Consider the following 26295-nt stretch of genomic DNA (forward strand, 5'->3'; position numbering starts at 1 on the left):
ACAAAATTATTGGTTATTATAAATTATTTTAGTATTATTGATATTTAGTATAAACAATTACGTTTAAATTTTGATAATTTATTTGTGTGTTATGTTATGTAGACAGACACTATCATTGTCGAAATGCAGTGTTAAAGTTTCACTACCTTCCACGTGTTACTTTTTTTAAATCAAGTTTTTAAGTTTTAACTTTGATTATGATGAAGGTAAAGAAAAATATTATTCATTTCCCTGTTTAGAATTCAAAATTGTTAGTAGTATACAATTAATAAATACCGTAAAACGGGGTGAATAGAAACACTTTAGAATTTTGGAGTATCATAAAAACTTTTCTATTTGTGCTTTATAGAGAATCAATACATCAAAATACTGGTCTTGTTGAGCACTTTAAGTATATTAAATACATATTGTACTTTAAATATTGTTTGGATTATCGTTTCTCTATCCAACGAAGTGATTAACTGTTTTACAGACAATTTATTATCTATTAAAGCGGTATATACAAAATAGATATATTCACTGCAGATTATATATATTATAAAGATATTATATGCTATCAGAATCTAATTACCCGTCTTCATTATGGGTAGAATACTCGGCTCCTTCTTTACGAACTACTAATAGTTGTGAAGCTTTTCATTTTAAGTTTAATGTGATGTTTTTGGATGAGCATTATTGCTCATCCGAACATTTTTCAGTTTATTGATTCGCTAAAGAGGTTATAAACTGATATTTATATTAAAAACAAACAAACAAAGCATTTAATTTAAATAAACAACGGTATAATTGCCCAGATTAAAGAAGAACAATTTTTAAGATAAGTAATGATATATTTTCAATCAAAACAAATTAATAGATTTGAAATCATTAAACACTTATTTTTTAAATTTTTATGGATACAATAATTTTTATTTTTTTATTACAATTAGGTACAAAATATATACAATAATACAATAATAATATAAAAAGCTGAAACAATTAACTTGTCTGTAGTAGTAATAATTGCTACAGATAATTCTAAGTATGTACAAAAATTTGAAGAAAAATATTGTTTAGATTTTATAATTTACGGGACGCAATAGGTATGACCAAAAATAAAAATAACAGGGACGCAATTATTCATAATATGCTGCTTTTCCCAAGTTAAAAGAGTAAACATAAAAACAATAAACAAATAAACATCAATTATAGCGATATTTTAAAATTATGTTTAATCATAGTAATAATAGTTATGAATGCTTTTTGTTTTTGTTTTGGTGTGTGTGTGTGTGTGTGTGTGTGTGTGTGTGTGTGTGTGTGTGTGTGTGTGTGTGTGTGTGTGTGTGTGTGTGTGTGTGTGTGTGTGTGTGTGTGTGTGTGTGTGTGTGTGTGTGTGTGTGTGTGTGTGTGTGTATGTATGTTTGCGGAGTTAAGCCCCCCTGCTAAACCCCTTAAACAAGTTACTGAAAAGTCATTACCACTTTATGAAATTGATTTTTTTCATGAAATATAAATATTGCATAAATAATTACATTGTATCATAACAACTCTTATTAGGATTAGATTTTTTTATATGACTACTCTCGTGTTTTTGTTTTACTTTATCGTTGTCTCAACTTTGAATTTCTATAATATGCAACACCATCTTTCGAATGGTCCTATTTTAGAATAATTATTATTGTTAAGAGAAGATTATGAGATCACAACATTTCGAAGGCACGCCGATACTTTAAGACGTTACATTTTTCAAAACGGTACTGAAGATAATAATTCAATGTACGTAATCACAATTACTAGATTTATCTGGCACGAAATTATCTCATCTGTTGCCGCATTATAATTGTCAATTACCATTTTTCAAACTGACAACCTTTCGAAAACACATATACATATTATTCGTTCACATAATCGCATTGCATCCGAATACTTGGTTTTCGAACACGTGACCTGCGAGTTATTCATTTGTTACCGATCGATTTAAATGTTCCGTAATGTTATATTCAGCTGTATTATAAACGTGAATAATTTGAAATAGATGGATAATATAATATGTGTACGACTGTACATGACGTATCACGTTGAAATCGCACGGTTCTTACAGACGATCACGAACAAAGATAATTCATAGATGTATTTACTAATCTTAATGCGTAAAGATGTCTGTGAGATAATCTTAGTTTGCCTTCGCTTGCGGATACAAAGCGTATCATTCTTTGATTACGAAAAGTCAACCGGTGAATAATTTTTCTTACAAACGATCAATCGTGGAAGAACTATTGCATTAGATACATTTTCTCCTGAGAAATTTACGTGTCGAAATCGTTGTTAAAATGTATACCTATAAATATTGTTATTTAAACTATTTCCGTTATTGCTTTATAACTGATTATAATATATACCATATAGAATTATTTGTAGCATTATTATTTGAAGTTTCTAAAATACACTTTTAATAATAATATGTGTATTGTGTACTAAAATATGATTATAATAAGACTTTAAAATTAAAAATATATTTAATATGTAAAATTATTCTTTATAAATTAGTAAACAATACAATAAAAGATTTTAATTGTAAACATTTTAAATATAATATTATTATAAAATATTTAAAGATAATTTTATTTTTAAAAGAGGTGATAATAGTCATAAGTACAAATTAAAATGTCACAAGGAATTAAGTAGGTAATATAGAATATAGATGTTAGGTATAGTATTCTGTAAACAGTGTAAACCATATGTCCCAAGTCTTGATAAATATCTTAAATTACCAATTCAGGTAACTGTAGCAGTAAGAAAGTTATAACTTTTCAAAATATCCAAATGTAATGAAAAATGTATTGATAATATAAAAAAACTAGTTTTGTTTTCATTCCACACATTTTCTTTTTTACCAGATGATAATTTTCTATTTCACAACAAAATATTGAGAAATTTATATAAATACGTTTTATAATTGGATGATTTGAATAAATAAAGAACAATATAACAAGCAATTATAAACTTGCTTGTTCGTATTAATTATTTATATTATTTTATCATATTGTACAATGATTAATTATTTATTATGATTGAAAGTATATTATTTTGCATATCTGTTCTAGTTAGGAAACAACGTTAAACTGTTGAAGTTATGTTGAAACAGTTCTTAAATAATTAAGTCAGATTTAACTTACATTGTAAATATTGAATACATTCTTATCACTCTGGTATATTTATTATTAACATAAAACAATAAAATACTAAATTTTATATACTAAAGAGTACTTGGTAATTAGTATGAGTGAAAATCAAATGTTTTAAGCATTTGATGTTGAAATGCTCATAATAAAATAATTTGGCTTTATAGTAGAATTTTTTTTTTCATATGACTCGTATAGATTGAAAACAAAGAATCTTGTATAAAAATTTTAAATCTTAGATATAAAAAAAATAATTAAATTAATCTAAGATATAATATTATTAACGTAAAATTATTATGTAGTTTCTTCAAATCAAATGTTTTATGAACAAAAAAAATATATACCCATTACCTATTTTTATCACATATGCTTATTAAAAAAATATAAATGTAATATAAGTGTTTAGTAATTTATTATTATTATTATTTTTTTTTTTTAAAGTCCATTCTCTCTTTAATATCTTAAGTTATCAATTATTATTAATCACTGACTGTTGTTTTTTTAAGATTAATTTTCTTGAAATGCCATTCACAGTTTTTAGAAACTGGGCCATTATTGTATAATTTTGGAAATTATTAAGTTATATATAAATTTCTGTTTAATACTATCGATGTTATTACGTAATTGGTTATGGGTAATGAATTATTATCAATAATTAGGGTAGTACAATTTATTATCAATATTGTTTACTGGTTTTTATTTATTTGTTGTAATATCATGGATAATTTATAAATGATAAAATATATTTAGAATGATATTGTAAATCTGAATGCCTAATATTTGACTTATATATATATATATATATTAAATAAATATATTTAACATAATATATGATGCGTAATATTTAAGTATACAAAGCTTAACTAATTTATTTACATCCGTTTAAAAATTATTTCAAAATTAATATTATTGGATTTAAATAACTATTAATTACATAAATTTATAGCAATACTTAATGTAGTAACATCATATATTTAAATTATGAGAAAGGAAAAAAACTTTTTTTTACCTAGTGTGATTCTATCCATGAAATATTTTCAATTTGCCATTTCCATTTACTATTTGGACTTCATAGATTATTGAAGTACCTATAAAGTATTAAGCATAAAAAAAGTAATTTTATTTGACATAGATATACTAAATTGGTTAAAAAACATAAGATAGTTTTATCAAATTCATTATATTTAAAGTGAATCATCAGTGTCGTGGTATTAACAAAAAACATAATCAAAGTTAATAAAAAAAAAAAAATGTAAACAGAATAATATAAGTACAACGTTTAAACATATTATACATACAGTTTTACAATGGCATTTTTTTTGTGTTATAATATGTATTGATTATTTAGAAATAATAAGAAATATTAAGTATTTTTTAAGAATGTGTGTAATAAGCTACATGATTTGTTTGATCCTTTTGGTTTGTTATAAACTCGAGGTAAAGTATACTGTATACTACCTATAAAAAACTTAAATGAAAAATAAAATTGATGCCAAAATGTTTTTGTAATAATATTAATTATTCATTCTTTAAATTTTTAGGTTAGGTTATAGTGATGGATAAGAAAGAACAATGATTATAGTTAAGATTTTATTTTGTGTGATGGAAATAATGACATAATAAGTACGTATTGTTTTGGCAATGACTGATGATGTTCTAACTTTGTCACTTTGTTCATATTATTAGACAATGATTTGAATAATTTGTAATAATAATAATAATATAAAAAGATTGTTAACTTATTTCTTTAATTATATATACTCGTATATATATTTTATTATGAGGGTTAACATATTTTAGCATTCAGTGTTCATACATAATTATTAAACAGATTTTACTTGGATTTAATTAAATTTGATTATGTTGTATTATTTATGTAATATATAAATATATTACATACATATGTAATATGTATTTTGAATAAAGACTATTCGTTGTGTATTTAATGCATGAATAGTGACTAAAGAAGTAAGTCTACGAAGACCCGAAGTTAATGTTGTAATACACGTTGGTTTGCCATAAGCATAAAATAATTTATCTAAGATAAAACCCTCTTTTTGTGATAAATTTAAAGTTATTTAAACTACTAAAAAAAAAAAAAAATAAGTAAAAATGATATGACAAAATAATTTAGCTTCAATATTATTATCGATATTATTTTTATAACTTAAAAGGTTTCGAAAACTAGAGAAATATCATAAATTATTGTTTCAAGTAATCAATTACAGAAAAATAAAAACGTTTTACCTAAATATATGTAATTACAAGTTTACTGTATGATTTACAAATATACTCGTATTTCAAATAGAAGTAATAAAAAATATGTGCATATGAAAAATATATATTTTTACTTAGGTATATATTGTAGGTAATATGGATTTATCATATTTTTATAACTGAAAAATCTTATAAGTTTCTTTAGTACCATTCAAAAAATCAAAACTAATATTTAATCTGGATAATATAGGATGTCCAATATATATTTAACTATTTTTTTTATCAATCATTTTGATGATGTAGATGTTCCAATAATTATTTATTACTCGATTCATTATTTTTGAAATATTGTTTAATTCTATTCGATTAAACACAATGTAGATACATTTAGAGAATTATACGTAGGTATATTTTGTTTACGATTGGCGGATACCACAAATTACGGAAATCACGTTCTCGTAATAATCATTGACATAATCATCCGAAAGTCATAATTCATAAAATCGTATTAGTAAGCAATACATTGTTCGTACATAGAGCAGGTCACATACTTATAATTATTAATGTATTAATGTATACATATATTACGATGTGGACCATATAATTTGTAATATATATATATATATATATAGTGTTATACAAGTAAAATATTTTATACTATTGTGTTTACGCTGTCTTAAGAATATAAAATCGCCAAGAATAGTTTTAAGTTCACTCAAACTACATAAATTACAACTTGACTATAGTATATAGAGTAGGAGGCAGTACTAAAAACAGTAAAAACCCATTTAAAATTTACGGTACGAGTGGTATACTGGTATACATTAGTCCCTACAACTAGAAATGGGGTGGTGTTGAAATTTATTTACTCGGTGTCCAGCACAGTTCAACGACTATAAACGGTTATGATAATATTAAGTATTAAGTAATAACCACTTAATGCGAGAACAATGAGTACATAGATTCGAATAAAGGCGAAGGTTATACAATATACACGGTTTAAAGACTCTAGGAGTTTTGTTTTTAATTCAGTTAACCGACGCGCCGTGGTCCGGCATGGATGGTTTCAGGTTTGCGTCATTTTAATAGATAATATTATAATATTATTATTTGTTATAATAATATACTTTATATATTACTGTATAAAAAGTCTTGTCGCTTTGTGACTTATGTACAACGGAGCAGTAGTGGTGTAATTAATAATATGAAACTTACTATAAATAAAGTTACTATATCACTGCCGATCCTACTATGGTTGTCTGTCTGACGTAGGTACGTAAGTACTTTTGAAATGTATTCAAAAATGTTAAGAAAACCGGATGGATAAGTGCGTAAATATATTATTCAATCAGTATATACAAATTTAAATTAATTTAAAAAAATAATTAAAATCTATCTATATAATATCTTGACAAAGTATCTCCACTGAGAGGTCTCTTCAATCCATAATTCATGTTTGTATATAATATTATTATTTATTGTATCAATATTAATGCTTAGGCTTATTGTTCATATTGCAATACAAGTAGATTGTTGAATAAAGAATTATGTTTAAAAAAAATCCAGTCTATGAAAGATCGTTAGAACTGAAATTTGTTTAACTAAGTTTTTGGCAGATAAGTATACGTTTATTTTTATAAAACGACGATAGAATATTTTGTAAATCGACTGGAAACACACATCCCAACGGAATTTTACATTAATGTATACTTAATTTTTATTTTAGCATATTCAGTTTTTTACAAAGTCATAAAATAAGTATCTGAAATACATAAAAAAACTTAACAGATAGATTTGTACGTTTAATGCTAATACACGACGGAAAGCAACATAGACTCGAATGAGCCGATGGTTAAGTATAGGTACTCAGGTATCTACTAAAATAGTAGTACAGCACAAATTAAATAATACTTTATTTAATCCGTGGTAATTGTACTACATATTAGTAGTAGCATACGACATAGGTGTATTATGCTTAGTCAATGGTGACTGGTAGAAGTGCAAGTGGAGAGCAGATCATTCTAACGCAATGGGCTAGGGAGCGTTGAATAATTCAACACGATCTCGCATGCCAGTGCAATGGCTGTGTAGTGTATAATATATATATTCTATATAATATACGCATATACGCGTATACGCAAACGCATACATATATACACCACAATATAGCCGTGGAGAGGTTTAGGTCGGGGGCGGACGATGGCGCGAGCGCGCGCGGCTATGAATTTTCCATTTATAATGCCATTTCTTTTCGACTCGGGAACGACGTGTATAATGCATACAGTTCCGAAATGCCCTCATCAATTAAACGCCACTGTGTGTTTAGTGCGCATTAGTGTGCGTATATGTAATATGTATTATTATTCGAAAAGGTTTCGGTCGCTGAATCCCTATAGTCATAGTCATCTGATGAGTGTACGTTCCTATAATGCTATATGTATCCAAATTAAAAAGGACCAGAGTTGGGTTAGAATTATTTCTTATCTCACGCGGGTATACATGCGAGGAGTCATTCGTTATTTTGAAAACCTTTAGCATCCCCCTGGTATACGCATGTTTTAAAGTTTACCTACCCAGTGGACTACAGCCGTATTCTAAACCCTACATTAGGATTAGGTATAAAATTGTAGTTTTCCGACCATCGTCAAACCCGTTAGAGCAAAGGATATTAATGAACTGGATAAAAATAATACGGAAATTAAAAACTATTTTTGGTAGATCGCGCACTACTTGAAAACAAGTTTGGTAGATCGCGTACGACATGAGTGCCATATATTCTATAGTTATAATATTATATAATGTACAGGACAAAATATAAATAAATATATATATATATATTACTATGTAGTCGTATTATCTATACGTTAAGAATATTTTTTTATCCTATTTATTATATTTTATATTATTACCTTATTTTTAAATGTTTCGAGTTATCATTTAAATTAATTTTAAATATTGTTTGTTAATTTACATCAGTGATATTACTTAAGTACCTTTACTTTGATGTCACCCAATCAAATATCCCATGAAAAGGTTGAAAGGTTAAAAGCCATAGGGGGAAAGTAGAGATTACTTTGAACCTGGGGAACTGGACATTGGATATCAATAGGTATATACTATACCTTGCATATACTACAAATATATATATATATTTATATTACGTATATGTTGGTATATATTTTAATAATTTATCTGCAGTATCAGAATATTGAAGATAAAAAATAACATTTACTTAATATTTTTTCATTGCTAATTAAACATATTTTATATAAATAATGTATGTCAAAATGTATAGAATTTAATTATTTTGTAATAAACGCGTAGTTTAACATGGTGTGTGATATTATTTTTTAGAGAGTCAAAATTAAACAAACAAATAACTAATTTATTGTTACTCGTTAGTCGTTATACATTTAAAAATTAATGCCAAATTCCAATAGCGAAAAGCCGAAAAGGAAATAGCATTATTAAATTATGTTAATTAGAAATACAATTTATGTATTTAATAGATTATAAATTAATAATACATTTTCTATCAATTAATATTATAGATTATAGAATATAGATTATTTTATTATTTTATATGGATTATTAGAAATTAAAAATAGATTTTATATTTTAATGGTTCCACATATTTATGTAGATATATTGAAATAAAATAAAAAATTATATACCTATTGTCCACGTAAATTTTTTCAGGTATACCTATTTAGTTATATTTAATCATTAATCATACATTCAAATGTAACAAGTTAATATTTAAATAAATAATAATTATCTTATTTGGAACATTTCTCAATAAATAGCTTTGATTGTACTGATTGTACTAATTTAAAAGCCATTTTGAATAATTATTTATTTTACCAATTGGTTTTATTTGAACAATTACAATTAGGGGCTTTATAAAATGCGTTTTTCGATGGACATTGAGTCACTTCCAATTAAAATAAGTATAAAAAAACTATTTTATTTTTGAAGTAGATAATACCTATAATTAATGCTAGTAACATGTACTTTATCGCATACCTTATGTCCTATACATACAGAAAATATAAGTGTATATTATTTAATTTGTGTTCAACAGAATTTCTTTTAAATTATTCACTTTTAAGTTGTATACATTTTAGATTCTAAGTGATACCTATAAAGTTCTTGATTTTATTATGACATTTTTTGAAAGACGTAGAGTGAATCAAAAATGTCGCAGTTATAGAAAGTTGAAATTTCAATTAATAATATGTGTGTGCTTAAATTTTATAAACTGTCTTTTAAATAAATAAATATCAAGTAGGTACTTATAAAGTTATTTAAATAAATAAATGTGCTACTGCTACAATAATATAAATAAGTTTGTTAGTTTGCAATTTGAATGTATGATTTATTTAATGTAACTATAATATTACTATTGATTTTATAATAGTATGTCTAAACTTAAGTATTAAATAATATTAAAGTAAAATAAATAAAATAATACTTAATATTGACTTAAACAATGATTTTATTTTAAAAATTAACTACTGTCTCTATTGTTTTGTAATAGGTATGGATGAGATGAATATAAAAAAATAGTGGTATACTAATTAGTAATTATAACCTGCAACATACAATGAATGGTTAGATATTTTAATTTAAAGTATATCTAGTACCTACCTACTATACTTCTAAGTATAAGATATTTTAGTTGTTTTAAATTTTTTCGTATAATTTAAAATTGTGTTATTTAATTTTCATTTTTGAAGTGTAATAAGTTAAATAATTTAATGCAGAAAGTTACCTGGAAATTTTTATATTATTGTAAGTATATACATTATTTGCATTTTTTTCTTGTTTATAAATTACATGCAAATAAATACATTTTAAGTACTATTAAATATATAATAATATTTAGTAAATATTTTTATAATACACGTTAGGTCTGAGTGATTAAGCCAATGATACAGCTTGATGAAGAAGACTGTCAATTATGATACTGTGATAAATTAGTTTTGAAATATCTATATTAATGCAATTTATTAGGTACGGTTAATTAAGACATTGACTAATAATAATAATAATAATAGATATCAATTAAAAGTTGTACAATATCATAATATATTTGAACTTTTAAAGTAGTTTTGTAAATTAGTATGTACCTAAATTATAATAAAACAAAAATGATCATATAACTTGATAAAAAATTAAAACACCGTAAAAAATTGACGACAAGTTCTTACAAACAGATAATATTCTTACTTTTAAAATTAATGGAAATAATACATTTGACCATGTGGGCATTACATCCTCTTATTACATATGATTATTTAATTTAATTATTTTAAATTAGGTATAAGTAATTCTACTATACTTATGTATTCAAAAATAAATAATATTTTTTTATTTTTAAAATAAATTATATGTAATAAATATTATATACTAAATTATTTAAAAACTATGCATAAAACCTTGATTATAAAAGTTATAAAATATAAACTGGTCGAATTGCAGTTTTAATACAATAAAAAAAAGATAATAAGCAATTAACAATTTGAAAAATATATAAATTGTGTTTAATAGTACCTAATACAAATTTGTATGATTCAAAATAATTCAAAACTGTTGTATCAGAGTAACCATGCATGTATTTAAGATTCAATTGAGGAGTGTTACCATACAATACGGTCCGACAACTGATTGACCTTCGCATAGCAGAAAAATAATATATACTCTCGGACATACTTGAGACGCGTATTTTAGTAGGAGAACGATGATGTAAGTTGTATAATAGTTGTTATTAAATTGGTTGCAGAAATAAGTCGCAGTGTTTCATTGTAGTATTTGCAGTAGTTTCATTTTTTTAGACTTCCAATTTGTTTTACGTTTTTACTGCGATTTTCAAACGACATTACATCAGAAAAAAAATCAGGTATGTAAAAGTTATTCTTATATACTACTTAATACTTATATAACATTACAACAGTTAAACTTCGACAAGTATTAAAATGTTATCAGAAATCAGGATTAGATAAATGTGGGAATATAATTATGATCTCTGTCGTGCTATTATTTTTAAGGTGCGTGTTCGAATTTAAGTATGTCGTTGTTGTAAAAGTATTGCGTAGAACAATAACAATTTGCTCAAGCAATAGTCACGCATTATCGTTTATCCACCTGAAGTCCTTAACTATGCATATTATAATTTAAAATATTAAATATGTATTAAGTGTGATGATGATAATATAATATCTGAACGCGGTTCACGAAATTATAAGGATAGTCGTACTATTGTAGTAAGTACCCATGTACCAGGTTTAATATATAAAGAAAATCACGATTAAATTTGAAATATTTTTCAGTTTAATTATTTTGCAGCCATGAAATACATAAAAACATTACTAAAATTAAAAACACATTTCCCCTTATATTTACCAATGTACCAATGTGTATAAGGGTTTGTAGTATTTAAAATCAAATTAGTAAATGGTTTGTGCGTTTTACTTTTTAAATTTAATTTTAAAAATCTGAAGTAAAATAATATTTTGATAATATATAATATACATAAATATATACATTTGTATTTTTATGATAAGCTGCTAACATAGTGGCCATTTATTGATCTATTTTAAATTAAATTATTTCCTTAATAAATAGTAATACAAATCAAAATGTTATAAAATAGTCCCATTTTTTGTTTATAGTTTGTAAATAAGTAGGTACAAAGAAATATACAATAGTTATGACCAAAATTGTTAGTAATTGGATCATATGACTTATTAATTTAATTTATTATTATTCGAAAAGCAAAACAAATTATTATTACTATTACCTGATAAAATCCATTAATATGCTTATTTGTTAAAAATTACTTTACGGGTTTTCTGTATCATTGTTAAAATATTTTGTCAATAATTATTTATATCACAATTTAATATTTCCATTGTAATACTAAAAATATGATTATTTTCTGGTTTTCAAGTGTTATCTTTGAATTTTTGTTGTTATGATAAATAATATAATGTTATTATTATAGTACGTTTTAAATGTATTTTTTGGTTAAAATATTTAAGTTGTTTTTAATATAATATAATGTTACTAATAATATTATAGTTTATCTTTTTATAGAATATAGAATTAATATCTCAAATACTAGGTTTTAAATCTATTTTATTTCCTTCTAACTGTCAACAACTCGTTTACCTAGTGATTAATGTGTACATTTATTTAGTCAGGAACAATAAAACATTTATAATATTTTGTCAATTGTTTTAATTTTTAATTTTTATGAAATATAACTTAGTTATCGACGTACCTATAGATAAATTGTTTTTACTTGTTGGTTATTAAAAGTAAATACCTACTAAAAAAAATCGAATACAAACAATAAATTAATGTCCAACACAGGATGCTCTTTAACGTTGTTTGTATTATTTATTCTTTAGTGACGTACAGATGGTCCCGTGAGAATTTACTAATTTAGAATAGTGGGATAATGGAGTTTCCATTGTCCTACCACTTTAAATTAGTAAATTCTCATGGGGCACACACTACATCCTACTTCATTGATAATATCAGTGTTTACAATTTTGAATGTAACTCATATTAATTTTATGAGAACATTGAATAGTATTCTTATAAGGTTTTTAAAAAATATATAGGAAAATTCTTGACAATAGAATTATTCACTAAATTTAAAAAAGGACTTGAACAAGTTATATAATCTTTGGTTTGTATTGAGGTTATATTAAACAATATATTATTTTTGGATGTACAAATTTAAAACATATTTTAAATGATTAACCAATTATTTTAAGTAATAACAATTATATTTGGTATATAATATTATTATGAAAATAACTTTATTGTAGGATTTATCATTATATTTAATCATGCAGTTTAATTATTGATCAATTTAACTGAAAATACAATCCTCAAATGATTTTTATAACAATGATTTGTTTTATAATACCTACAATCTACATATCTAATATGTATTATATATTATTATATCTCATAGAAAATATACAACTTTAGAAGTTTCTATTACTATGTCAAATATTTTCACAGTGAATTGAATAATTAAACTAAGAAAAAAAACTAAAATAAACTTATATTAGGTATTTAATATTTTACTTGTTTATTTATTGTATTTGAAATTTTTCGTTTAAAGATTTATTGTACGAAATTGGTTCTTATGATTCGATAGTTAGCTCCGTATTATAAAAGTACAAAGTATTAGTTAATTGATAAATGACATGTAAGAACAATCAAATACATATTATCCTTAATGCTCCTAGAGTATATGGTTTTTTATTTTATATGAAATAATGATTTCTTAAAGAAATATACATTGTATTTTTTATAATAATATATAATACAAGCTATAGAACAATAAGTAATAACGTAAACAAAACAGTTAAATTACTACATTTATGTTATGAAATATGAAACCTTTTATTTTACAAACTTAAAAATCTAAAAATAATAGAATAGAATGTCGTAAAAATCATTATTTAATATTTAATAATATTTAATTGCTCTTATACAATCTATTGATTTATTTCATTGAAATATTGTAATATTTTAATGTTAATTACATGAGGAAATAAGACTTTTGAACTTGGTTTATTCTATTATTAATTTTGATTGAGTATATTATGATACTTATTATTTTAATATTATATTTAATTTGACTTCGTATTGCCACAGTAGTCAATGTTAGTGTTATAATTTATATTCAATAATTATAACATATTTGATAACATTTTCCGATGGACAATTATAAAAGAATCCTATTATTATTAATATTATAATAATACCTATATCTGGAATCGGATTGCATTTTTGACGTAGAAAAAATGGTCGAGCGTTCATTACATTCCCTTTGAGATTGACCAATAGAAAAATATCGCGGTTACTTGTTCTCAAGTAACATAAATAATATGGTAACTGTGGTTTAAATTGTCCACACCATACAGTATACTCATCAGTGAGTATCCACGGTAATTTCTATTAACGGTCCGTCAGTCATTTTTCCACATTAATCGTACCGTTAGATTATCGACATAATCGTTTACGCGTCGTCGTCCGTGAGTAGGTACATATAGGAGAGTTATTTATGAGTGTGTTGTTGGTGTTATACACTTATACTGTTATTTAGAATTCATTGTATTTAGATGATAATATTATAATGTGTTTACTGTCTATAGATAAATTAAATAAACCCCAAGTCAAACCTCAGTTAAATAGTTACCTTACATAGATACGCCATCCATATCGATTTTTAGTGAGCTTACTGCTTACATCATTTACAAGCAAAGTTAACAACAAATGTAGGGTTGCACAGTTAAAGTATAAGAAATTAATGAGTTTGTATAAAAAAACACCCAGTTTACATATGTGAATAAAAAAATATTTATGTTAAAACCTAGATGAAAATACGTTTAAAAAGAATACATTTATAGTAACCGCAATAACCTCTATCGCGTTACCATAAGAATAAGAAACCACGCAATAACTAACAATGCCCAATACACTATATTATGTATTATTCTATTAGTGTGTATAATAGTGTACCTACTGGGGCAACTTAGTTGCGTGATGCCGCAAAGAAGGTATAAACAAATTGAGTTCCACTAAATTAGGTATAGGTAGCAATTTTTTGTTTGTTTTTAAGGGTTCTCCATGGTGTATTTATAAAATTACCCGTGCCTCTGATATATTTATTTTTTTGATGTAATATTTTACGAAATATTATAAATAATAATATTGAATGAATTTTTTATCCTAATCAATACAAATTTAGTCACTCTACTATCGGTTAAGCTTTGTTTTATATATCTTTATATATATATATATTTATTTATTTATATAATACATGGTATTTAGTTTCACAATGTTCTGAATTTACCAAGCTCATATAAAATACTTGATTAAGTTAAGTGTTACCTACTCGTATTATACTATATTATAATATATTAATAAACAATTTCACAAAAATTGCTGAATGGCTTGGCCTTAATAAATATAAATAAGGGAAAAAATGTAACAGTAGAAGAAATGACATAAGATTACAAATACTGCTCGGAGAATGCATTTACAAGCCGGATCAAAATAATTAACAATACATACCTAATACTTAATTTGATTTAGTTTATTTACTTATTCATGTAAAATGTATTTATTTAAATGTATGAATTTGATTTTTTTTATTTGGTGCATCTCTCTCACTCCCCATGAGAGATTCCTGGCTCCATCGATTTTTATAATATAGCTAACCAAATACTCAGAGACATATTCAAAGATTTCGCATCAAGGTGGTAAATTGAATTTCTAACTGCCTTATAATTCAGTGACTTGTGGCTGTATACATAATGTACATGCAGTTTGAGTCAAGACTTAAAGATATGCCATTAGACAAATTATTGTTTTTAACAGAATTAAATTTTAAATTTTAATTGTCTATAGTGCGATCAACTCGTGCGCATGACGTTTAAAGTGTCACGGTATTACAAATCATTTATATTGTTTTTTTTCAAGCCTGTGGCGAGCCTGTCATAAATAACATTATTATATTATTTTCAGTTCAGTTTCAATAAATATTAACTGCCATTGGTTCGTTTTCTCGGTCGGATTAACAAAATTTGATATGCTGTGGAACGGGGCAGAAAAATCATTTTTCTTTACTTGTAGGAGCATTATAATGTATATGAACGAACGTCGCATCAGTATTTAACGTGAACTGTAATATTAAGTATTTATTTTGGTATGTATTATAAGCAATTGTACCATTTGTACCTATATTCTACTGGTTTTTCTTTTTTTTTACATGTAAATTACATCAGCACAATTTTTTTACCCGTAAAACAAGTATAAATTCTATAGAGGAAATCATTTTTGACATGTAAAATAAACCTAAACTAAACCAATATTATTTTTTAAAGTCAAAGTTAAAATTTAACTGTATTATAATAACAACCTCCCTGACCCCTGCCTCATCCGTCACCACATGAGCATGCTTACGATAACATAGAATAGTATTGAACACAATTTAAGATAATAATTGTGGCATACTATAATATAATACACGTATTCTGATAATGTAGTGATATCATGACGGTAACCACGATAACCTGGATGAGCATTGCATGGAAATTAGAGATTAAATAGTAATTACTTTAACCCGGAAGTACTAACCATGTAATTAAAAAAATCAGCATTCCATTTATCCATCTATAATAATTTATTACGTACTAAATTAATTTACGATTATGGGCGCAAAAAAAATGGGAGTGAAAAAATTGATGTTGAATAATATTTAGGGTGGTGATATACGGATTACGTACGTTTGTACCTTTAAAAAAAATAGTAGCACGATTGCGTACGATTTCTTTACCTGAAAAATATTATGAATACGTACGAAAATGAGTGCAACGTTGCCAAAATATACTACTTAATATTTAGTATTATTAACAACTAACAAGGTAATATTTTCAAATAAATACCTATAATAAATTAATTATTTAGACGTTAGGTAAAAAAATGAGTGTTTCTATTAGTTGTGTATTATTCAATCAAGTTTGTGTTATAAAAATAATAATAGGTAATAATAATAATATAATTTTAATAACTATTATACTTATTTAAATAAAACCAATAGTAGAGTCAAATTTCAATTAAATATATATATAATACAATAAAAGTATAAATAATAAATCAAAACTTTGGTATCGATAACTAGTTTCGAAAAGTTTGTCACTGGGAATAATAGTCACAAAACACATTTAAGATAATATAATATCTTAAATCATGAGCCACAGTAACATTTAATAAACTTTATCTTAGATAAGCAATTATTTCCTAAAATAAGTAATTTTACAAATGTCCACAATTGTAAACAACGGCAACGTTGCACTGAGTTTGGGTAGGTACTAGGTAGAACGTAGTACGTAAGCAATCGTAACGCATCTTTTTGGGGAGTTAATTTCTACTAGAGTCTAGAAGTTAAACCACTCCCTATAGTAGACATTTTTTATTTTAAATAATAATCAATTAGGTACACATATTTTTTTCTTCAAAACAATGTAATCTTAAGTAAGTTAAGTACAACTTTTTTACATATTCAAGACGCGTTAATTTTTTTTATATTTATCTATTGCCTATATAGTTATTTTTATTTGATTTTACTTGTAAATTATTTAGATACCTAGTGCGATGCAGTAAACATGGAAAAGTACATGGTTTTAGGTGGTTTTAATGTTTAGTATTTGTATTATTATAGCTATTATAACGTTAAAATGTTCATACATTTAATTTATTATTATTACGATACAAAATCACCCTATAACAAAGGTAAATTTGACATGATGCCTATTTGTACGAGCTAAATAGGGCTTCTAAAATATTTTTATACCTCAAAATCGTAATTATTACACTGTAGCATAAATACATAACATATTATAATATATTAAGAAACTTTATCGTAGTATTACTTATGAGTAGTTAACGAACCTTCTTAAAATATAATATTTAGATATATACTGTTTATGATGTAGGATATAAAATCACACAGTCAATGAACATTTCAAATGTACCATATCTAATCAAACGGAATGACGTGTTAACCAATTTAAAATGGTTTTAGTGTTCTTAAAAAGAATTAATAACCGTTAAAATTGTAAGTTTGGCTTCAAATCAAAATCTGTGTTTTCTAATTAGATGAAGTAGTTCATAAATAGATATCTCAGTTTCAAATATTTCCGTTTTTAAAAACAGAATTCGTTGTCATGCTTGCTTGGCAAATATCCATTTTAATTGTTCAAAATATGAAAAGTCCTTAAAATTGATTTATGTTACAATTTGAAACCTTAGATTTAACAGTAAATATAAATTCAATGAGGTAAATAATTAGTAGTAACTAAATTTTATATGTTTTACATGTTAAATACAATTTTTACCTTATAATATTTTCTATATTATAATAATATTTGTTTCAACATTTTTTTTGTTTCACGTTATTACTTTATGTAATCCTAATATTTTTCCATTCAAATAAATAGTAGGTAAAGTAAATTTTATTTCATTAGTAAAGTCATTATTTATGGAATTGTGCGAACTTTATCTACTTTTTAGAAAAATATTAATTATGATGATAAAATAATAGGTACTCAATATATTATTAGTTGTTGTATTTTGTGATTTTAGCGATGATAGAAAATAGTAAATACTTAATGGGAAAACCCATACTGTCATAGGTATAGTTATTAAGGTATACCGCATATGTTTAGTACGAATATTATAAAACCTGAAATTACACGTTACCAACATAATATTATTTAATATACGTAAAATATTAACATTGGTGATATAAGTATGTGATATTCACAACATTTTTTAAGTTCAAATTTTCGTAAAGTATCACAGCTGAGATATTATGAAACACTTATGTTTATTCTATACGTAATTGGTATAAATTACCTAGATTTTAAAATTCTAATTTTGGTATTTGAACTAGATGAAGGATTGTAAAGTTGGTATTTATGCGGGGATTTAAATTAAGGGTTTTGATGGTGATTTTCCAGGTGTAACAATATTTCTTAGGACGGCAAATAAGGTCGGCGACATCAACAATGTCTTTGGTTACCTATTACTATTGCTACAGAATTAATCTATTTTATGACCAATACTATTCCCTATACTCAGTATTTTAGTCCGTCATTACCATCCGTATCCGGCACGTCGCGGTCGCGTACTTACGTTTTCTGCAGACCTAACTATGGACTATTATAGTGCGTCGTTTGTCGTATCGAGTGTTTTCCGCGTAGTGTTTCATCGTGTCACATCGAGAATTGGTTGTCGTCCGTTACCAAGATCTTCATATCAGGTACAAAATAATAATACACAATATTTATACATTAATAACCGATTAGGTAGGCAAGTAGACAGTAGTATAATATTACATATCGTTGGTTTTATGAATGTCGTCATGTACGTACGTAAATGTATGAAAAAAAATAGGTTATCGTTTATGATAGGTATATAGTTCATCCGTAAATTGCAATGTTATAACCATAAATATATTATAATTATATAAGGTATATAAATAATATATCATATTATATAATATTCTATCATCAATGTTTATTCCATTTTTCTACATGTATTGACTGTGAAAAACTGAAAAACGAGAATATGTGGTATAAGTTACTGTACTAACTACTAACTGTGGTAGTGATTTGCCCGTCTCGTTTATATTCAATTTTCATTTTTCAAACTATACGTAGCTGATATTCTCGTCTAATAGAAAATGATTATTTCATAAACATAATCAACGGATCGCAAAGTAAATTGAACAGAATTATTGATCTAGATGCAAAATAATTTACTTGATATTACTAGTCATTATGTCTATAATAATTAGTGTGTATACTCTTTTACTGGACAGTTATAGACTTGGCAATAAGCTATTAATTGGGATCTTCTATCGGTCAATTAATATTTAGTATTGTCGATTGCGATTGATCTGTAAATATTTAATCAAATAAAAGTCCATCGTGATATATTATTATCATACCATTATTGGTTTATTATGTATTTATGTTCATAATCTAGATAGGTAATTATTTATATAATCAATAATATTATATGATTGTAATGAATCTATAACTTAAACTTTTTCAACAAAAAAATAAATGGTTAAGTATTAAAAATTTAATGAATAAGGTTTAATCAATAGAAACTTTAAATTTTAAATTAACTATTAAGCATACTAATATTGACTCCTACTCTATAGTAGTATCTAGATTAGAGGAAAATCCGAAAATAGTACATATTTTATAAACGAACTATGACGCATATCTCATCATTTTGTTATACTATAATTTTGATGGGATATTATTAATATTATGAATTTATTAGAATAGTAAATAAAACCAGAACTAATGTTTACTTATAAATTACATTTTGTAGTATCAAACGAGTTTTGGTCGATGATACTGTATTGGTTTTTGCAGAATATTATTTAAACTACTAATGTATATATTATTATTATATAGTAGGACATTTCATATTTAACTGTAAACGGCACCACCGAAGCATTATCTAATATTATTATTAATTATTATTTTATAGGTAGTTCAGTAGTTGGTCGATAGTTACCTTTACCTATATAATATATAGGTAGTAAATTTAAACTAAACATTAAGGGTTGCAATTTAATAAACAAATTATTATTATTATTTTGATTGTTGTGTCATCATTTAGGATTTTATTTTTAGTATTATTATTTATACTATATTACCTACCTACTTATAATGTTGACTTAATTTTTGTGTATTTTTTGATTTTTCTGAATAACGTATGTAGGTACTTAGTAAAATAATAGTTATAGCCTAATTGGCACATCGTGCATATTTTGTTATAACTTATAATATTATATTAGTGTTAATAATTAAAATTAGGTGGTAAAGTTAAATAGGCACCTACAAATAAATTAATTCTTGTACAAAAATAGATACATATTTAATAAGTAGTTTGATTATTTTTAGATTTTTAAAATAAAGAGGAATATATTTGTTCTTAAATAATAAATTTTTGATTCTTCAAAATTTTTAATTTAATGACGTGTTTAAAATTGTTGAGAAGGTACTTTGTAGGTCATTATTATATTTTTGCATAAAATGAGTATGTATTAAATCATAACTTTAATTAATCCATAGATAATTCATTTACATATTGGAGTGTAGGAAAACTATAAATGGCTAGGTTAAATTTCATGTACTATATAAGATAGTTGGCCAACTCTAAAATAACTTATTTTGTTTTGAAAATAAATTATTTTATTTGTTTAAATAGTTGTATAAAATGTTATAGACGTATAATGTACCCACTTATGTATAAATAATATATATTATATTTAAACATAGAAGTGTATTTCGACGATTATAGGAATATATTATTTGTATATATTTTATACATAGTAGAATACAAATACAAAAATAACAATACTCCCACGAATAAATAGGGTTGATTTTATTTATACCAGACTCTATTTCTCTCTATGTACATACGATTGAAGTTTAAATTAAATTTATTTCAATAATATAAACAAAATAACTTTTTGTTGTTATAAAAAACTGTATCGTAATGCAATATTTTCTGGTAAAACTGATGGGTGAAGTTCTTTAAGATAGAAGCTTACATCACCTATAAAGTATAATGTTATAAGATTCAAATGAAAACATTTCTCTCCTAATAATAGTTTTTTTACTGTGTAAACCCTTTTTGTATTTTTGTATTCCAATATTTAATAGCGAATTTGTTAGTCAAATTTTTATTTTTGTATAGGAATAATATTACAATTATACTGTACTTACAGAATATCAGTATTTTTAGTACCGTATTATGTAAAATAAAATCCAAACACAAATCATTTTTTTCAGCATAGGAGTATGATTGATTAATTTTAATTATTTTTCCTATTTATTATCGCGTGTTTTTGTATTTATAAATTATAATATGCTAGATAGGTATTTTTATGAATACTTTGAAATCGTTTAATACTATAAATTAGTTAATTAAATAATTTTAAATTTAGTTTTCGTGGACTTCAGTTACAGAATAACGTAAATATTTATTTTCCTTTTTTTTGCATAATTATGTAAATAAACGATGAGTACATTTTACTCATTTTACATTTTACATTTTAATAAATAACTTATATTTAATAAGTATATTGACTTCTTATGTTATAAGTGTTGTATTGTAGAGTTATACATTATTACTATTTAGCAAAATATCAAAAATTATATTATTATTAAATATTCATAACAATTACAATTATTAATGATTATTAACGTTATTGTAAATCAATAAATTATTTATAAATTGAATTTGTTTCAAGTGAGAAATTATTTTTAGAATAATGCGATATTATTTTTAAAAATAATAAATTTTTAGTACAAAAATTAGGAATTTTTATTATTTTTCGTTAAAAAAATTAATATTTCTTCGTATTTAGTATAGTTAAATAAAAAAAAAGATAGAAGATATACGCAAAAAAAAAAATATTTATAAATACAAGATACCAGATATAATTAACAAATTTCATAAGATAAAAGAATAAAGATACAAATGTATCTTAGATTGTGCCCATATCTGGTTTGGGGGGAATTTGGGAAAAAGCTTGAAGAGCTTATCACCCCAATAACTAATTACTTGGTAACTAAGTTACGAATAACTAACCTCCTTCTCTAAGATTTTTGTAACAAATGCAATAATTTAATTACATAATAGTTTTAAAAATTAACTGTGGCAATTAGAGCTGATGCATCTAGATATATTTTAGTTATCTTATACTTATTTTTATTTGTCAATGTTGATTAAGATTTAATGTATATTTGTGTTTTTTCTCTGAACTATTTGCAACATAATCTGACAGAACGAAAATCGTATTGTTAGCTTTAACATTATAGAGTGAATTGACTTTTTGTTTTTATAACATATAAAGAACATTATCTGTGTTAGTATTTCGGATTTTTCTAGATATTTAAATGCTTATACAAGTTATCATTGCATATAACTTTACAATTTAAAAATATATTTATATTACAGAAAAAATATCCTTATTCTTCATATATAAATTTTTCAGCCTCCACTCTCTGACCAAGAAAAAAATAGATATTAAGGCTAGTAGGATTGGCCAATTTATCTACTTCAGTTCATTATTTTCTAAATTTTGTCATTAAGTAATAAGATTGAATTTATCGGGGTTTTGTAAATCATAGTATCTAGTGTTAAAGAAAGGGTTCGTTGTGTATTTACACTATACTAATAATCAAAACTTTCGATTTTGATTTAAAAAATGTATGACATGGACATGTCGACTGTTTTTAATACTATCAACTGGAGTTTTGTGTTTAATTTGCAAGATCTCATCAGTTTAAGACATCATGTAGAATAGACGAAAATATTATGTTAAAATGTTTGTATGTTTTTTCTCTTTTAAAAACGGATATTATGAGTGATGAAAATAAATTGGAATAGGTTTGGAACAAAATAAAAAAAAAAAAACTCATCTTTATTGGAACTCATCGTTGTTGCAGTAGGTATTATTACACAGAAGTACAGAACACACATTAATAGGTGCTTAACAAAATATGTCTTTATGTACATCACGTGTAGCTGTTTTTATTTTTTCATAATCGATTACTTAAAACAATGTAGTTTGCATTCGTAGGTTTTTCAGACATTAAAGTAATAATAATCAAACATAAAAATACGTTCGCGATAAATGTGCGACTACTATATACGTAGGCAGATATATAATATTATATTTGCCAGAATACCGAACGTTCGCGCGGTGAGGTCAGTGCGTGTGCATATTATGTATACACATTACCGAATGCGGATCCACAGGCAGCACCCCACCGCACCCCGTTTTGGTTTGGAAGGGGGCGGTAAAGGGATGGATAAAGGCGGCGGCGGTGGCAGGTAAGACGATATGGTTTATGGAATAGCGGCGGCGGTGGCGGGCGCGCGCGCCTGTGTGTGTGTTGCGTGTCCGTCGAGCGAGCGGTTCGTCGCTGCCGCCGCCGTGGCCGTCGTCGTTGGTGGCGACGGCCGAGGTGGCGCCGCATCGCGCGCGTATACCATTATACGTACGAATCGATAGGGACATCGCGGTAGAGACGGCCACGGCTGCGGCGGCGGCGGCGGCGGCGGCGGCGGAGCGTTCGTAGCGCCTCGTTGGCCGTCCGCGCGGTCGCGCCACCGCGACCGTAGCGCCGGCCACTGTAGTGCGCCGGAATCGCGTCGAGCGTCGTCACGCCGTCGCCGAGCACCGATTTCGCGCGGATCGCCGACACGCACACAAACGCGCATGCGCGCGCCTGAGCACATTTATTATACACATAATACACCGCCGTAAACACACGTACACACGTATACGTTACGCGCACACACATACGCGAAAACGCGCTTGCGCTTATTTACGCGAAGCGCCGGTGTCGTCGCACCACCGCTGCCGGTCAGTGGTACCATTTCTGTCGACGTCAGTCCACCACGAGACCACGACACGCATTTGTTGTCTTGTGTCACACTACTTGTACGTCTTTTTCACTCTGTCCAAAACAAATTTACTTGCACATTCACGAATAAAAATTAAAAAAAAAAAAACACAAACACACACACACATATATATATATCATATATTTAGAAACGTGTATACATATATATCGAGAGATATATGTATACATTGTATGTATGTATGTATGTATGTATGCATTCATACATGTGACAAAATATTATTGTTGTAATATTATATAGTCTCCGAGTTTCGACACGTTGTCTGTCGGACGAAATATTATTAATCGACCGTTATCGGATGAGATCACTCGACGACGACAAGTCGTGTGTACTGTGAGTGGTCAATACATAAAATAAATATATAACATTAAAAAAAAAAAAAATATATAAAAAACTTGTTATCATCGTAAATTATCACACTTTTACCCGTGAGACGACGACAACGAGACAACGGACAAAATTTTTGCCGGTATCGGCGTCAAAGGGGGCTTTTGACGGGCCGTCCACCAGCGGAAACGTACGTATTCCGCACTGGCAGAATACACACGTGTTGGCACGTTTCCACGTTTTACACGTAAGTCCTTTACACGTTTTATGTATATTAATGTTGTTGTTGCTGTTGTTATTGTTGTTGTTATTATTGTTATAATTATAATATAATATTATAAAATATTGAACACCGATATGTTAACTTTTTATTTGGATGAGAGGTCATCGAAGCGATGATTTTTTTCGAAATGCCATTCATCATTTTGTCGCTTTTATTATTACCACATTTTCGTCTGTTTTGTACGTACACATCTGACCCAAAAAATATATAAATTTAATAAACTCAAGAAATTGTCATTGCCAAGTTTATGATTGTTTTACTTTTTTTTTGTAATAACAAAATGTATCAAAACTTCTTATAAGGTCGTCAGTAAATTAAATATATTTCATCGCTTGAAATCGTTGAGTTTTTGTTAATACAATTTCTTACATCGTATTTGCTTGTTTAAATTGTAATGTTTATAAAAGTCAATATATTAGATTTTTAGTTGGTTTTGAAATATTTTGCTATATATCTCTCATAAATTTACCTAATTTTCAAATTATTATAATTTTTAAAATAGGTACTAAATTTGCGATTAGTATTTATAGTTTATAAAAATGTGAACAATTTATAATTAAGAAACATTATACTTAATTATTATCGATAAAATATACTTGAATACATTATTTATCTATTCCAATTTCCATTTAACATATTTATCATAATAGTATAAAAATGATCATGCGTAGTTTTAATTTTTCAATCATGGTATTAACTGTTACATTTGTTTTCATTAGTAGGTGCGTAATTATAATTCTACTTTACAAGCGTATTTTATTTTGAAATAAAAATGCAATATATATATTATATAACTGATTTTGTCCTCATCAAATTTTTTATTTGGTTCTTTATTTCAGTATTAAATTATTATTGTTTAAATTACTATCGTGATTGATTAAAGGATAATAAGTTTTTAGCAGTTTGTCATTTTTGATAAGTTTAAATAAAAATAATAAGTCATATTATAGAAATATTTCCCAGAAAATAAGATAATATTTATTTTATTTTAAAGGTGTATTTTTTTTTTTTTTTTTTACAAAATGTTAGTTACCATGAATTGAAATAAAAATAATATTAGCTATTTGGTTTGATTGATGTACATAGGATATAATTATTATTGACGACAAGTTGCAAATGTGGTGGACGCTTTTTTTGTATTAATTCTTTAAGCGTCAGTTTTGTGTAACTCTTCTAACGCTACTTGACCTCTTTCCAAAGCTACGTGTTTCGTAAGTAAGGTTTCGTTTGATCGACGTTGTTAAGGCGATG

The 26295-nt window shown here is 25.8% G+C and overlaps 2 protein-coding genes across 5 annotated transcripts in view; both read left to right on the plus strand.

Moving 5' to 3' along the window:
* The window catches only part of LOC114127068 (PCI domain-containing protein 2), a 564778-nt gene that overhangs the window by 189665 nt on the left and 348818 nt on the right, over positions 1–26295 (plus strand). The window lies entirely within an intron of this gene.
* Positions 11142–26295, plus strand: part of LOC114127072 (complexin) — a 193334-nt gene continuing 178180 nt past the window's right edge. For 2 of the 4 annotated variants that reach the window (XM_050207461.1, XM_050207459.1), the window contains exon 1: positions 24171–25008. The gene's annotated coding sequence lies outside the window, so the exon portion shown is untranslated. Of the gene's footprint in view, positions 11281–24170; positions 25009–26295 lie in introns of those variants that run through there. The other 2 variants (XM_027991190.2, XM_027991188.2) reach the window with 2 other exon arrangements.

This window comes from Aphis gossypii, chromosome 1 (genome assembly GCF_020184175.1).
Source record: "Aphis gossypii isolate Hap1 chromosome 1, ASM2018417v2, whole genome shotgun sequence".
NCBI lineage: Eukaryota > Metazoa > Arthropoda > Insecta > Hemiptera > Aphididae > Aphis > Aphis gossypii.